Here is a 17,386-nt window from a genome sequence, read left to right as displayed (position 1 = left end):
GCAAGGAAGCACCAACCTTCTCATTATGACCTTGGTACTCATGATACTGGGGGATCTATGCCCTTGTCATGGGGATGTCTGGGGATCCAGGCAGCTGGAGGCTGAGTGTCTTTAGGATGTGCTGAGGAGGTGGATACAAAGCTGTCTTCTCTGCTTGGGTCTCAAAGATCAGCCTGGTTCTGCTGCTGTGCTTTTATGAATGACAGATCTGAGAAGCCTGAGCTTGAATGGGTTGCCTGCAGCTCATTTCTGATGGAGGTTGTTCTGACTGAAGGCTTATCAGCTCATTTAGGGTGAGCAACTCAGCCTACCCATAAAGGTCTCCCGCTACACGTTCAGCTCTCATGGGACTTGGAGCTGTCCCTGGTGTGTCTCTCCAAGGTAAGCAGCTGCAGCCTCTGTCCCAAAGAGCTGTAGGTGCACAGTAGACCATATGCACCTCAAAAGTGCTCTGAGATGGGAGACTTGGCTAACACTGTGGAGGCCTTGTGTGCTATTGGTGCTATGAGCATCCCACTATGGCTTAGTTGTTCTCCACCAGCTAAGGTGGTTGGATGTCATAGTCCTGCTGGCACCCTCGTGTATGTCCCTAGCAGGTACATGGCTTTGGTGCTTGTGAGTGGAGGTGGCTGCAGGCCAAGATTTCTGAAGATATGCCAGGATCTTAAGTGCAATGAGGTCCCCAACTCCTGCCAGCTCTTACGAGGTGCTTGGTCATGGAGATAGGGATTGCACCTTGCAGGTGTGCTATTGGCATTCACCCTTAGCCTTCCCTTACTCCCTCTGAGGGCCATTGTGGTGTCCCCTTCAGGGCCAAATCCTGTTCCAGTCTCTGATGCTCCCTCAGAGCATGAAGGAGCCTTGCCCTCCCGTGGGTAAGGTGCCTGGTGGGGAGGAGGTGGAAGCAAGGCTCCCGCTGCGGTCTGCGCTGGAATAACACATGCCCACTTGTGACACACGGTGGGCTGCAGGCTGGGACACCATAAACACCACTTGTGGTTTCCCCAGCTGTCCTGCTGCAAGTCCTTCCTCAGAAACCATCATCTTGTGCTTGCCTGGAGCCACCTGCTACGTATTCAGGGCTCTTTCAATTTCCACCCCAAGACCGCAGAAGAGCAGTGGGGAGCAGAGGTACCTTTTGTTGGGCACTTTTGGTTTATTTTTAGTGTTGCCATTGTGCCTTAGAGCCCAGAGCTTGGTTTGGGACTGTGCTACTCCTCGTTCCATAAAACCAACAGAGTGGGTCCTGCCCTGAGTGGTTTCCAAGCCTTGTTCAAGAGTGGGCAAGTGGTGGGTGTGGAGTGACTTGGAAGGAAACTGCAGGACAGGGTCTTACAGTAGAGGTAGGATGTAAAGAAGCATGATGTGGTGGGATCCCTTTTTAGCTTGAGTCTCAGGTAGACCTCACAGTAGTGTTGGGTTTGTGCTTAATCTTGGCCCAAGCTGGACTTCCCCATCCTGACATCCAAGACCAGAGAAGCCTCTAGGACTGCTGCTGACCCACAGATAAAGAGCCAGCAGATGGAAGCAGGATTTGAGGTAACTGCTCCATGTTGCACTAAGAGATGTTCTGGCCCAGACTTGTGGTGGCTTTTGCAAAGGCTGGGAGGAACTTCTGCACATCTCATACTTCTTTCTCAAACCCCAGCTAGAGAGCTGGTGCTGGTGGTGTCTAGGAGCACTCTGACCTCAAGGTAGCACCTACATCCCAGGCACCCACCATTCCTGCACCTTGCCTGACTCCCAGCATCTCTCGTGAGCTGCTTGGTGCAGCTGCACCAGGTCTTTCTTAGTGGTTTTGGGTGACTGAGGACTCAAATACTTTCGTTGGTTTCTGTTCACTTGGGTTCTTCTCTATGGCCTCACTGAAGTGAAACCTTGGCACCTGGTGTTGGCTTTTCTTCATCAATGTCTCCTCTGTTGCTGAGTCCAAACATCAGTTCATGTCTCCTTTAGCTGAGGGTTCTGGGCCACTGCGTGTAGCATCTATGGCACCCACTGCACACTCTCCACTGAACAGTTCTCACAGGTGTGGCAGGATCATAGCAGGAATGAGGAGCTCAAAGACTGTCCTCCCTAAAATGCTTGCTGCTCATCCAAATGTGTTTTCCTACACCTTCAGCATGTGCTTGAGTTGGAGCAGAAATACCATCAGACTCCTGCCTGATGGTATTTCCTTTCTTGCTGGGAAGGCCAACCCAGGTAGCAGGTCATGCTGCTCCTCTGGAGAGAGCTGCAATCCCTGTGGACAGAGGAAGGAGCTTTCTGGAACATGCCCAGGCTACAGTCCTGCCTTCAGGAGCAGAAGAGTAAAATGAAGGTTTCATACTGAAAGGAGAGAGGAGCTTGGTTTCCATGGGGCAAGATTGACCTTTGCTTTCAGCAGATGATTCTCCTCAAGTGTGTTTGGGAAGCAGCAGTGTGCTTACTCAATCCTCCTACCAGGAGGGAATTTTCTATCACCTCTAAGGTCTTCTAAGATAAATGTATCTACTTCATGGTGCACACTGGGCCACTGATTTCTGGGTGTAGAGGACTTGATGAACACTCTGCACTCCACCTGATGCTCTGCTCATTGACTTGGGCGTTACGTGGCTTCAGGAGCAGAATTCAGTGCCTATGAGGACAACTAGCTTCCACCCATTCCTTCTACAGGACTGAAATAGAATGTGAGGAGTCACCTGGTGACAAATCTCCTGCACAAAGAACAGGCTGGCTGAGTTGGGGGGAAGGAAGGCAAGCTTTGACCCACCTAAAACTCCAGAGCTTTTGCTCATCTCAACGTGGAGAAAGAGGAAAAGCTCTGCAGCCACTTCCATCCATCGCTGGAGCCCAAACACTCTATGCAGATGACCACAAGTGAGTTGCAGGTCCCAGCTCACGGTTGAGCTGCTCAGAAATACAACATAACCCAGCTACAGCTGCTTCCTCCAACCTGCTGCAGCTTGGTATGGGCCCCACCAGCCTCTCCAGGCGTTAGAATACAAACAGTCACTTTTTATTTCTAGACACCAGGGTTTCCAACTGGTTTCATTGCTCAATGCCCCATTTCAGCACAGCAGCCTGTCCACGACGGGCATCTCTGGGCTCTTCCTGCCAGTGTGTTGTAATATGGGAAGCAGACTCCTTCTCATGGCCACCAGCAGCAGGACAGCTCCCTGCCCTCAGGGATGCATGAGAGCTGTGTAAGGGTTTGTACCTCCCTCTCCAAGGGGTTTGTATTCCCTCGGGAAGTCTTGTCACCAAGGACACCTCAGTGATGCCTTGTGGGGGAACGGTTGGACTTGGTAGTCTGAAAGGTCTTCTCCAACCAAAACAATTCTATGATGCTATTCTGTGACAACCTACCTGGGGTAGTTGTTGTGGGGCCCCAAAGGATTTAGGCCAATGTGTGACTGGCAATATGTGGTCCTTCCAGTTTGTGTTTGCTTTGGATGGTCACACCACAGGGCTGGTGGGACTCTGTTTGTGTGTCAAACCACAGCTCTCACAATGTCAGGCCTGTTCAGGTGATGGGAGGGGAGAGATAGCCCAAAGGTGCCTTCTCAGCACCTCAGCTCTGTCAGATATAGAAGAGAAGAATGGAGAGGAGGTGTTTGATAGAGCCAAGGATGAGGAGGCTGAAGTTGTAGGGTCTGAGTCTGGGAAGGCAACCAGCCTGCTGTTTTTTTTAAGCTAGATTTGACGGCAGAAAGGTCTCACACAGAGGAAAGGAGATCCCAAACTCCAGCAAGTATGACAGCCACTTATTTTTCTGAACGTTTTTGACAGATGACCTCTTCCTCCTGCAAGTCTTTGCTGTAACACCAGATACAAGGTCATGTAATCAGGCTCCACCCAAGCCACGACTGCAAAAATAAACAGAGCTGAGAAGAAACAGGGTGATACTGCAAAAATACTCAGGGACAAGGAGAAACGTGCTGATACTTGTGCTGTTTTGTCAGACCTTTGGGTTTCTGATGAGACCAAGGCTGTGAAACCAAGGTCCAGGCTGAAACCCCCTCCCTTCTCCACCAAGTTTGCATCAGTCAAGATGTTGTGTTCTGCTCTGAGCCTATTCTTAGTGTATGTGATTTGACTGCAGTAACACAAACACTCTGATTCATTGAAGAGCCATGAAATAATCAGATTGCCTTCTCTGTGAGCCATAACCCAAGCAGATACCAGCTAACCTGTACCTCTGTTGCTCTTTGGAAGAGTAAGATGGAAGAACTTTGACACAGCCCTAAAACACACATGAAAATGGGCAGGAGCCAAAGAAAATGGGCAGGAGCCAGAGGCCATTTCAGGCTGCTGCCCGAGGAGATCTTTGAAACGTGGCAACTGAAAACATACTCCAAGCTGGAGAACCATTCTTTTTCCTTCTTTTTTTCCACCTCAGTGTGTGAGAGCTGGATGTTCAAAGGAGTTGCTCCAGCTTTTTCTGAGAGTATGATCTTCATAGCTTATGCAAAGCTTCCTTACTTGTGCTGGATGCTTTAGAAGGAGCCACAACTGATAATATGATCTTGAGTTTCAGAGCAGGTAGGTGTGGATTTCAATATCAATGTGCTTTGGCTCCTGGGTCTTCTTCTGATGGACTTCAAATGGAGTTTTGGCCCAATTAATCTCCTGCATCTCTGCTGCAATGAGCCAAGAACAGAGGTGCTGGAGGACTTTGCATGGATGAGGGAGCTGCTGCTGGGAATCCTGCAATGCATTCACATATCTGCTGCATTCTCCTGCAAGGGTGGGTGTTGTTGAGCCAAACCATGAACTCACCTGCCTTAGAAAAAGCCTCATAGCCTGTGTCTTGTAACTCAAGGCTGAAGGAGAGCAGATGACAGTGACAGTATGTGTTGTACTGGAGAGTAAAGCTTGTGGATGGGAGTTCTTCTGTTTGCCCTCAGCCTGTGCTGTTCAGATGTTTTGCAGGAATGTTGTATTTGGACAGAGAGAGGGGTGTGGAGGAATTTCTATCTCCCAGCTGAAGGGTGAGGTCAGCCCTGTCCTGTAAACAGCAGTTGCCAGGCAGTCTCCAACTGAAGTGTACAAGACACTTGGACCTGGCTGCGATCAGGGATTGTGTCTGCCTCTTAGCTTGGTGCTCACAAGCTGGAGCTGTAATTCAGTGATGACCTGTTTGCTCAATGAGGCCATAAAGGAAACACACACTTCCTTGAAATCAGATGCTTTAGTGCACTGGAGCCAGCTCTCCATCTATGCCACACTGCAGTGGGTCACCAAACACCATCTTGTTCTCTCTACACCAGCAAAGTTACCTCCACTGGTTGATTGAAGGATGACCTTCTGCGATGGTTTGAGTGTTACCCACCCCCTCACACTTAAAAAATCACCCAGACTAGACTCAGCCAAGCTGGAAATAAGAATGAAGCTTAATGTTTACAGCTCAGCACAATACACAAGCAGGTATTTACAATATGTGCAGCTATAGACAGAAATAGACAAGTTAAAAAGGTAATACAGAAACACAGCAGCCCTCCCAGAAATCAGTCCCTAGGAGGGGCTCCCAACCACCCTTCCACCTCCTTTCCACACCTCTACCTTATCCCAGACTTTGCCTTAGTTTGGAGAATCAGCCAGGGAGGGTTAGGAAGCAGAAGGATTAGTTAGGCAGCAAGTTAGAGACAGAAGTGCATGCAGCCAGAGCGTGGATTAGTCACACAGACAGCAGGTTAGAGAGAGAGAAGGGAGGCAGCCAAAGCCAGAGAGCAACTCCCTTATCTGTATTTGTGTTCTTGCTTTTGTACATCTCAGCAAGCCTGTGAGTGAAGCAGACATCACCACTGCTTCTTTTTCACAGTCTATAATCTAATTCTTCTCACTCAAATATCCCAGCCTGGCTCAAACTAGCACAGCTTCTCCAGCCCTGGTCTCCTCCCACACCATTCTCTGCCTAACCTTGCACCTTAGAACAAAGTCATGCGAATCCACCCTGGAAACTGAAACTTCTCGAGGCTCCTGGAGATGCTCCTACCAAAATCAGTGTTTCCTCATTTATTTTGGGTTTGGTTTTTCTTTTTGCACAACAATTTCAGAGCAGGTTCCCATCAGCTGGGTGCTGCAGCCCCTGGGGCTGGGGTGGGGGGGACTGAGGTATGTGGAAGCAGCAGAGTGGTTCGAAACAAGTGATTCCTTTGCCTGGATCTTTCTGTTCTGTATTTCTCTTGAGAAGTAACCACTTCTCCCTGAGATAAATTGGGCTCATGGACACGTTCACAGCATGTCTGCAGGTTGGTCTTCCCATAGAGCAGGGCTAGAAAACAGAGAGAATGTTCTTACACCTCTGCCTCAGAGGGGGGTGGGGGAAAGGTCAGTTTTTGTTTTGAGGAGGGTCTGGACCCCTATAAAAATCTTGACTGGTTAGAATTTACTGATTTGCTTTGCTGCTTTTGCTCTGGGGTTTTCTCTGCTCCTAAATGCTCACCACCATTGCCCTTCCCTAGTGTGGCACTGAGATCTGCTTCATGAAGGGATGGGCAAAGCCTCACAGCTCTGTCTCCTGGGGCAGTGAATTTTCAGGTGGGGAAGGGAAGGGGTGACTTGGCTGAAAGGAAAGGCAATGGAAAATCATTTCCTTGTGGTGTCACCACTAAGGGCACAGAGAACCTGGAGGAAGGAGCTTTGTGGCTGGGAAGGTGGGCTGTGGTGTTCACCACTGAGCAAAAGACTGAAAAGGAGGAGAAAAGTCAGTGATGAGGATGGATAGGCAGAAAGATTCATCATGGATGTAGCAAAGCAGCAGCTGGTGGAAGGAAGTCAACAGAGAAGGGCAAACATCTGCCATAGCAGGGCCTGCCATGCAGTCACCCAGTCCAGGTCCTACACCCAACACCAGTTAATGGATATCTGGGAGAGGAAGGAGCAAGCAGATGAATCTTTGTGTGCTGAACCCATAAAACAGTGGCTGAGGGACAGCCTGGACCAGAGGTTGTGCCTGCAACATAGTGGGTCATAGACCACAGGGCAGCTCTTCTCCATGGATGCTTTTAATGTCCTTATTAAAGGAAAGGGAAGGAAAAAGGGAAAGGGGAAGGATTATCCCTAAGAGACAGGATATGGTTCCTAGAAAAGGAAGAATCTTCTGGGCTCCTCCTGACGAGCCTGAGAGCATCTCTGGTGCATGACACTGCCTTGGTTTCTCTTTCCTAGCCGCAGCAAGTGGTGATGCTGAGTCTCATCTCGTGGGGTTGAGATGAGGCAGGAGGCCAAGCACGGTGGTGAAAATGAACCTGTTTTGCCCAGCCTTTATGGCTTTGCCCATGGGGTGGATGTGGGAAACTCTCAGTCTTCACGAGAGACTGGAAATTCTGGTGTAATTATAGCCTCATTGTGGGTTGTGAGAAACCAAGGGGCTTTACAGGTTGCTCTGCTGGGTAGTCAAAGTCACGGTCTGTGACTCCCCCAGGAGAAACACCAAGCCCCAGCTAAGCCATGACAAGGAGCAGGACAGGATTGGTGGAAGGCCTCTGCTTTTACCACCAGCCATAGCTTGGAAGTCCCTTTCTCTGGCTCTGGAGCCTGTCTGAGGGCTGTGTCTTCTGGTTTGTTGGCAGAGGGCTGTGACCTTTGATAGCAATGATGGCTCAGAGGAAAGTGGTTTTCAAGGAGGCCAGTGGTTTGGAGTAGACAGACAAAGAACTGGGAGATGTGCTCCAGGGTGGTTGGGAATGGAGGGCCCATCTCCATTTATTCCCTATCAGCTTTTCTGGATGAAGCTTCTTCTCACCCCATAGATGAGCCACAAAGCCAAGAGATGCTGTTGCCTGAGGGTTTTGAGCAGAGGCAGGCAGGTGGGCACCTGTCTGGGTCAGCTGGATGGTGCCCATCCTAACCTGGAGCTCTTTTTGCCTTTCACTATGGGGGTCTAATGCTGCAGTTTGCAGCCCTTGACATGAAAGCAAAACCTTGCCTTGTTTTTGCCTTGTTCAGAAGCTATTTCATGTTTCTAGTGAAGTGGCAACATCCAGCTACAGCTGCTGGAGGGAAGGAGGTTGTGGTATTCATCACTCACAGGCTTTTGTGTCTGTTCTGGTCTTCCTGCCTCACTTTGGCTCTCAAATAGTTTAAACATTTAATCACTGGAGTGGAAAAATGAGGATTTCACCTTAATTTTCATGAAACTGAGATAGTTTCTAGCAGCTTCTTTTTAAAGTGAGAAGGGATAGAGGTGCTAGAAATGATGGCTGCATCCTTCAGAGCCATTTTTGACCATCAGTACCAAGTGCAGAATTGATGAAATCCTTGTCTGCTCAGGACTGTTGCTGAGGGCTGAACCTCCAGGGCTGCTTGCACCAGTGATCACCTTGCATGTCTGCCACTAATGGATGGTGAGGTCTTGGCCAGGGAGGTGATTTGATGCTCAAGACAGGGACAGATCTTTAAAGCAGGAGGATGGAAATGAATGGTCCTGGTTGTTTTCTCACTGGCACACTGTGAATGTTCACGCCCAGTCTGAGCCACTGGCTGGGCATGATATAGTAGTTCCAGGAATCATGACCCCACCTGGAGTCCTGGGTGCAGTTCTGGAAGCCCCAACACAAGAAGGATGTTGAACTGTTGGAGTGAGCCCAAAGGAGCGCCACATGGATGCTCAGAGGGCTGCAGCACCACTACTAGGAGGACAGGCTACAAGAGTTGAGGCTCTTCAGCTTGGAGAAGAGAAAACTTTGAGGACACCTTATAGTGGATTTCCAGTATCTGAAGGGGACCTACAGGAAGGCTGGGGGAGGACTATTGACAAAGTCTTGTAATGACAGGACAAAGGGTAATGGGTTTAAACTGGCAGAGAGGAGATTTAAACTGGATGTTAGGAAGAAGTTCTTCACAGTGAGGGTGGTGAGACACTGGCACAGGTTGCCCAAGGAAGTTGTGGCTGCTCCCTCCCTGGAGGTGTTCAAAGCTGGGTTAGATGAGGTCTTGAGTCACCTGTTCTAGTGGGAGGTATCTCTGCCTATGGTGGGGGGTTGGAACTGGATGACATCTGAGGGCTGGGGGTCAGGAGTGTGGGGACAGGCTCTGCTCAATTGCTCCCTGGGGTAGGACAAGGAGCAATGGATGTAAGCTGCAGCACAGGGGGTTCCACCTCAACACAAGGGGGTTACTTCTTTACTGTAAGAGTCCCAGGGCACTGGAACAGGCTCCCCAGAGAGGTTGTGGAGTCTCCTTCTCTGGAGACTTTCAAGGCCTGTCTGGATGAGTTCCTCTGTGACCTGAGCTAGATTGTGTGGTCCTGCTCTGGCAGGGGGGGTTGGACTTGATGACCTCCCTGTGTGTCTTCCTACCCCTAACATCCTGTGAGCCTGTGATTCAGCCTCTCCTTCGTCAGCTCTGTTTCATTTGCTATTTCCAGGAGGTTTGCAGGAATTGAGCAGTTATGAGGCTCTTGAAATCAGCTCTTCAGCCTCTCCATCATCACCTCTGTTGTTACATTTGCTATTTCTTGGAAGTTTGCAGGAATTAAGCAGTCTCAAGGCTGCTGAAGTCAGGTAGAGCAAAGACAGATGCACAGATGCATCACAGACGTTCCCCACTTGGGGAAATGGATCTGCAGACTCCCACGGCTGGCTGTGCAAAGACCACTCCTCCTTTCCCAGCCTCCTGTCCTCCAGCCTGACACCAGTGCTCACAGTTCATACCTGTGCTGTTGTGATTTCTGGCCACTAAAACACCCTGGGCTTCGAGAAGCCCTGGTGCTGCAGTTGGTGTGACGATGAGGAAGCATCTGTGAACCCTCTGCTCAGGGAGCTGACAGCATCCTCTGGCCCTGGTGTGCTGCCACTTCCACACGTGGGACCCCAAATGGACTCCAATCTTGCTTGCCCAGCCTCCCATGCCACCCAGAGGCCTCTCTACTCCTGTGAGCCTGCCTGGTTTTGGTGCACCTCCAGCAGCAGCTCCCCCTTCACCGGTAGCAGCCACTGCCAATGATAAGGGCAGCCCTGGGATCCTTACGGGTTCTGGGAACCTCTCCAGGACTGCATGGACAAATTATCCCCTCTTGCTTGGGCTGGTACAATGCATTTGCTATGCCAAGCTGCACCTGTCATGATTGTCCTGTTGCAGATCCCTGTCCTCCAAGGAGAGTTAAAGTATCATAGAATCATAGGATGGTTTGGGTAGAAAGGGATGCTTAAGATTGCTGAGTCCAACAGTTAACCTAACATTGCCAGGTCACCACTAAACCATGTCCCTCGGGACCGTCCCTACAGAGCTTCAAACCCCCCCCACAGATGGGGACTCCACCACTGCCCTAGGCAGCCAGTGCCAGGCCTTGACAACCCTCAGGGGGAAGAAATTATTCTTCATGTCCACCCCAATCCTCCTCTGGTACAACTTGAGGTTACTTCCTTTTGTCTTAAAACTTGTTACTAGGGAGAAGAGACCAACAGCTGCCTGGCTCCAACCCCCTTTCTGAGTGTGGTAGAGAGCCAGAAGGTCTCCCCTCAGCATCCTTTTCTCTGTGCTAAACAACCCCAGTTCCCTCAGCTCCTCATCACAAGACTTGTGCTCTAGAACGTTCACCAGCTTTGTTGTCCTTCTCTGGACACACTCCAGCACCTCAATATCCTTCTGGGAGTGAGGAGCCCAAAACTGAATCCAATATTTGAGGTGTCACCTCACCAGTGCTGAGTCCAGAGAGACAATCTGGTGATACTGGCCACACCATTCCATCTCTTTGAAGTCCAGAATAAGAGTGAAGACAAATGTCTCCTCTGATTTATCCTCAATTCTGCAGTTTTCAAGCTCTGCAGGTAACAAAGGAGCTTCTCTTGCATCCACACTTTGCTTATTCCATCCATACTGCATCAACAAGCTGCAGGGCTGAGGGGGAGGGTTTTTTCCTACCGTATTGAGTACACCGAGGTGAGAGAGGTCTTCCCTTTTCTCCCCCTCTGTATTATAAATGCCATTGGACTTCTTATTCTTTTTTGTTCCACACCAGTTTTTGGTTCAGGAGATTGTAGGGTGGGATGATGCATTAACCCTCATGCTCCTGCCTCATCTTCGTACCTGCACAGTGGTGGTGAGAAAGAGGTGGGTGTGCAAGTGGGCATCCCCCTAGGGCAAAAGGAGGAGTTTGAGAGGCATAAGCAATAAAAAGAGGGAGAAAACCAGGTCAGAGATGAATGCAGACCTTGGGAGGGCTTGCAAAATGATTGGAAATCTCACAAGGCCTCGCTGTGCCTCATGAGATTTCTGATACTTCCCACTTCTGGCCGAGCCAGAAATACCACAAGAACAACGCTGTGTCATCATTCTCAGCGCTGGCTTTGCTCTTCCCACACTCCCAGCAGGGATTCTCCTTCCAAACATCCTGCAGTCTATGGATCCACCAGCTCTGGCTGCAGCTCCAGGGGCAGCACCACCAAACGGCGCCAGGCACAGATAGAGTCTGGTTCTTCCTATTAAGACCCACGAGCTGAGAAGGAAGATATTTTTGGTCAAGAAATCAAATGACTCATTTGTGGGTCCAAAGAGTTATTTCAGGACAGAGTGTGCACCTCCCCGGTGCAGTCCCATGCTGATGCCTGCAGCCGACGGCTCCCCGGGCATCTCAAACCGCCCTGGGTTGGTGGGTGCAGAAGAGGCATTATACTCCTGGATCCCCCCATGGATTGCAAGCCCTGGAGACTGCTGGTGGCCAGGGATGTTGTGCAATCCCCCCTTACACGTTTCAGTTTGGTCCTTACCCTTTCCCCCCTCCGGCCGAGTTTGTTATACAGAGGAAGCTTGTTCGGAGCCTCGACAAACAGACAGGAAACCAAGTCTCTTGCTGGGCACACATTGTCTGCCAGGGGCTAATTTGGAACAGCAAAAAAATACTTTATTTATTTCTTTTATTTATAAATCTTGAGCTTTGTAGACAAGCACATACTCTTGCTGGGCTAGGAAGTGCACAGGAGAGGGCAAGAGGAAGAGCAGATGTCGCGGCGTAGAGCAGCTGAACGAAAGCCCGGCTCCAGTGCACATAGTGAGGGCATAGAATCATCATAGAGTCACAGAATGGTTGGGTTGGAAGGAACCTTAAAGACTTACAGGCTCACAGGATGTTAGGGGTTGGAAGGGACCCAAAGAGATCATTGAGTCCAACCCCCCTGCCAGACTATCTAGTCCACTGCTCTTACCGTGGATAGGGACATCGCCCACTAGACCTGGCTGCTCACAACCTTGTCCCACCTGTCCTTAAACATTTACAGGGGCAGACCAGCATGGCAGACTTGGATGCTGAGGTGATGTCCATGGGATAATGGCCAGCAAGGATGGTGAAAAGACCAGGCTGGGTGGCACTAAGTGACCAATGTTGAGGTGGAAACTCCACTGAAGACCCTCGTGGGCATCCCCTGAGTCACTGATGGTGAGCTGCAACCCACATTTCCTGGTAGGGCATGAAGTCCCATGTTCCCATGGAGGTTTGGATGGTGAGGAAGCTGCATCACTGAGGCTGGGTGGCCACTGCTTAGGCTCATGCTTGAAAGCATTACCACTGGCCCTGGCCATCATCTCTGGAGAGCATCATAGAATCATAGAATCAAATACAGGGCAAGGGCTGTCTTGCACCCACTCAGACCTCACCAGCCCTTCGAGACTGGGTGAGACCTTGAGAGAAATCAGAGACTCCTTTGGAGATGCTCTTTTTATTTCCTGTGTAGCAGTGGGTATTTCCAGGGCAAGGTAATATGGTAGGGGCAGGCAGATCTTAGTCACCGCAGCACAGTAAAAAGTGAAAACACGAAGTCGAAAGCTACCAAACCTGTGGCAACTTCCCAAATCCCAACCAAAAAAAAAGCAGCAAAACTCACCTAAAAAGGCAGAAAACAAGTAAAAGTTCCAGCATTGCTTCTTTGGCTATGGGGTTTTTGTTGTTGCTGCTGTTGATGCTGTTGTTTTGGGAGGAAGATCATTCTTTCTGCTGAGGAAAGGGAAGCGTTGGGGCCATTGTATCTGTGAGGTTATGCATCTCCCATGGGTGACCCCTCAGGAAAGCAAAGATGGTTGGTGAGCCACAGCAGCCTGGGTTGCAGCAGGGTTTGGGCAATGCAACAGCAATGCTGAGGTTTCTGTGGCAAAACTGGAAGGTGCAGGATGAGACACTGGTGTGACAACAAAGGAGAGAAGCCTTCCCTTATCCTCACACTTCGCACTATTAGGGCTTTGCATGGATGGCTTTGAGCATGAGCTTGCTCCATCAATCATCCTCCTGCAGGCCTGCATCCCACCATAGAATCATAGAATCAACCAGGTTGGAAGAGACCTCCAAGATCATCCAGTCCAACCTATCCCCCAGCCCTATCCAGTCAACTAGACCATGGCACTAAATGCCTCATCCAGGCTTTTCTTCAACACCTTCAGGGCCAGTGACTCCACCACCTCCCTGGGCAGCCCATTCCAATGGCAAATCACTCTCTCTGTGAAGAACTGAGAGTTTAGTTTCAGCTGCACCCAAAAAGACACACTGGCCATAGCAGCTCTTTTCTTTATTTAACCCTCCCTGACCCCAGGATGGAGAAGCCACTTCCACATTTCCCCCACCCCACCCTTGGTCATGGCCAAGAAGCCCTGGAGCCGTTTCTCCTCCTGCTGCCCCGCCAGTCTCACTCGCAGATGCTCAAACCACATGTGCCCTCACCCAGCCTGGGCTGTGGCAGATGGACATGGCTAAAAATACCTCCAAACACCTCCTGGCCACAGGCGTCCTGCAAGGGTCTTGTGGCCAGGGCAGCTGGGGCCGAGAGGATGGGCTAAAAATAGGGGTGTGGAGCAAGATCCCAAAGCGTAAGGTGAAACTGGGTTTGGGTTAACGGAAGACCTGAGCCTGTCAAAAGTCTTATTTCTGCTCTGGGAGGCTCAGCCAGAGAAATGTGGGTGCTCTTGGGTGTGGAGTTAGCTGGGGTATCACCATCAACACCTTACATCATCTGTTGTAGTTCTTTGGGGTCACCACCCGGGCCAGAGGCTACCTTCAAATGATAGAATGGCTTCCCCAGGGAAGTGGTTGAATCATCATCCCTGGGGGTGTCTTAAAGAAGCAGAGCTGTGGTCCTGAGGGACATGGTTTAGAACCAGGCTTAGTTGAGTTAGAGAATGGTTGAACTCCATGATCTTAAAGGGTTTTTTCCAACAATTCTATGATGTTATGATTCTGGGGGACTAGAGGTGCTAAACCCATGCCATACCCACGAGCCTTCTTTTGGGGATGAAACCCCCAGCATTTGTCCCCTTCACTTTGTCCAGCCCAGCATAGTGGCACATTTTGCCCAGAGAGAAGGTGGATGCCCTATCCCTGGGGACATTCCAGCTCAAGTTGCATGGGGCTCTGAGCAACCTGCTCTAGTGGCAGATGCCTCTGCTGATTGCAGAGGGGTTGGACTAGATGACCTTGAAAGGTCCCTTCCAACCCAAACCATCCTGTGATTCCATGATTCCCCTGCAGCTGCACACGTGTCTGATGGCACACATGCAAGCTGGCAGAGCCTCATTCTGCCAAAAAGGGTGCTCAGTCTCTCCAGCCTTTTATACAGATGGCAGCTAGGGCAGGAGGAAAAATCTCTGACACTTCCAGCCAAAGCTAGAGCCATGCCTGAAGGTGCGTGGCCTTGTCTGGGTCTCCTCAACCCACCACCAAGCTCAGAAGAGCCCATTTCATGCCCATTCCACCTCAACCTTGCACAACCTCTCTGGTCCTTCTCCTTCCTGGTGCTGGGTGAAATCAGAGCTGTTATTTCAAAGAGCAGCTTGTGATTTATAGCTGTAATCTCAACCACAAGTTGAGCTGGCAGTAGTTAGGGGAGCCACGAGGAATAAGAGAAGGGTTAGCTATTAATTTCTGCATCCTCTATGCTCTTGAGGTTTTTATTTCTTCAATACAAGAAGCAAGGAAATATGGGTTTCTGCTGAGCAAAGAGGAGAAAATGAAAAGGAAAAAAGAAATGCCAGGGATTTGTGCTGAAGTAGCTTGTGTTGGGTTGTTTCTTTGCATGCACTTCAAACCAAGCAGCTCTCTGAACTTTGGAAGCCAAGGTGGTTGCAGAAACTGAAGGTACCAGCCCTTTCTCAGCAAGCCCTGAGAAGATCAGTCTTGTGCTGGTGAGCCCATGGGCAGCTGAGTGGGGTTTTTCCTCTCTTCTGCCCCTCTCCTTCTCCATAAGTCGCTTTTACAGCTCTCAGCAGTTGCTCTGGAGAGCTCAGCTTTGCACTGATGTTAATGAGTCTTTAAATCAAAGGGGCAGCTGAAGGGGTGTGTTGGCCAGATCACATCTTTTATCTTCCAGAAAGAGCTGGGCTGGAGATGCACAGCCCAGAGTGTCAGAAATCCCCCAAACACCAACTGTCTGTGTAGCAACAACATTTTTCATCTTCATTATTTGCTTTTTTTCTTATTCTGATCTTTATTAGTATATGAATCTGGACTCCATTTAAGGCTTTCATTTCTTCTTTTTCCTCAGCCTTGTCTTGTTTTCAAAGGACCTGGAAGCTTATTTGATGCTAAACCTCAGTGAGGCGCACATTATCTTGTGTAATTTCAGGCTCTGCAGAGCTAATACACCCCTCAAATTTCCCAGCACTGGAGGCTGGAGGAGCCTTTTGAGTGCAGGACTCTGAGCTCCTGATGTGCTCAGAAGGAAGCTGTGAGGTTTGGGGTTTATTTAACTTCTTATCCTTGTCTTGCAGAAGAAAAAAAGCTATTTTCCAGGCTTGCTGTGGACAGCAGAGGAGTCAGACAGCATTTTAAGCCAGGCTGAGGAAATGACAAAACTTTAACTCCCCTGCAAGGTACTGGAATAGTTTTCATTGAATACAATCTTGGCAAGAACCCTGCAGTTATTTTCCAAGCCAAGAAAAAAAAAAACCAGAGGGAGAGAGAAAGAAAAGAGGAGAGGAGAGGAGAGGAGAGGAGAGGAGAGGAGAGGAGAGGAGAGGAGAGGAGAGGAGAGGAGAGGAGAGGAGAGGAGAGGAGAGGAGAGGAGAGGAGAGGAGAGGAGAGGAGAGGAGAGGAGAGGAGAGGAGAGAAGAGAAGAGAAGAGAAGAGAAGAGAAGAGAAGAGAAGAGAAGAGAAGAGAAGAGAAGAGAAGAGAAGAGAAGAGAAGAGAAGAGAAGAGAAGAGAAGAGAAGAGAAGAGAAGAGAAGAGAAGAGAAGAGAAGAGAAGAGAAGAGAAGAGAAGAGAAGGAAAGGGGGAAGGAGAGGGGAAATGAAATAAGGAAAGGAAAGGAAAGGAAAGGAAAGGAAAGGAAAGGAAAGGAAAGGAAAGGAAAGGAAAGGAAAGGAAAGGAAAGGAAAGGAAAGGAAAGGAAAGGAAAGGAAAGGAAAGGAAAGGAAAGGAAAGGAAAGGAAAGGAAAGGAAAGGAAAGGAAAGGAAAGGAAAGGAAAGGAAAGGAAAGGAAAGGAAAGGAAAGGAAAGGAAAGGAAAGGAGAAGAGAAGGGAAAGGAAGGGAAGGGAAGGGAAGAGAAGAGAAGAGAAGAGAAGAGAAGAGAAGAGAAGAGAAGAGAAGAGAAGAGAAGAGAAGAGAAGAGAAGAGTTGAGTTCCTTCTTGGCCTTTCTGGTTTGCTAATCTACTTTGACATTTATTAGCAATTATTTATTTCCTTCCCTGTTGGCTGTTTATGGTGCAATTCCTCAACCAAACAGGCATTACTCAATAATAACCTCTGCAAAAAGAAAAAAAAAAAGGAAAAGAAGGCAATTAGGAAACATGAAGAAGTGTGTTGCAGGGGTGCTTTACACAGATTGTGGTCCTTCTTCCTTCCACAAAATCCCCCCCCCCCCTTTTTTTTTTGGGGGGTGTGTGTGGTGTGTGGGGCTCAGATAGAGCTGAAAATGCTGTTTTAAGGCAGCAGAGTGCAGCTGGGCTCTGGGAGTGGAGCATCACAGCTTTCACCTCATCAGCCTTTCTGTGAAGGATCCAGGAGTTTGTCCCTGCTGCTTGCAGCCTTTGCAAGGAGCAGCAAGCTGAGAAACACTTATTTAGGAAGACTTGCTTTTGCTGTCTCCTGGGTAATAAATTTTCTTTCTTCCCTTTGGGCTTCAGTGATGAGGAAGAGCTGCAAGAAAACAGGAGCCTTGTTCCTTAATGAAAACTTTCTACACCCAAAGACTCCTACGGGTTCCCAGAAAGGCACAAGGTAATGCAAAACCGAGACAAGGAAAAGAAAGAAAGAAACAAAATAGAGCTCAACTGCTTGGTGCAGCATCTCAAAAACATTTCCCCAGTTTCCCTCTCTGTGGTTGGGGGGGAGCTCAGCACCAGACACCTCCAAAATCCTCCCCAGAGTGGCAGCTTTCCTGAGAAAGGGCTTTGCCACAGCTTCACGCATGTAAGAAGCCACAGTTGGGGGAAAGAGAAAGCTTTAGGTGGAAACAGTGGAGCTTGTAAGAAAATGAAGCCC

This window comes from Pogoniulus pusillus, chromosome 20 (assembly GCF_015220805.1).
Source record: "Pogoniulus pusillus isolate bPogPus1 chromosome 20, bPogPus1.pri, whole genome shotgun sequence".
NCBI lineage: Eukaryota > Metazoa > Chordata > Aves > Piciformes > Lybiidae > Pogoniulus > Pogoniulus pusillus.
Note: the sequence above shows the minus strand (reverse complement) of the source record.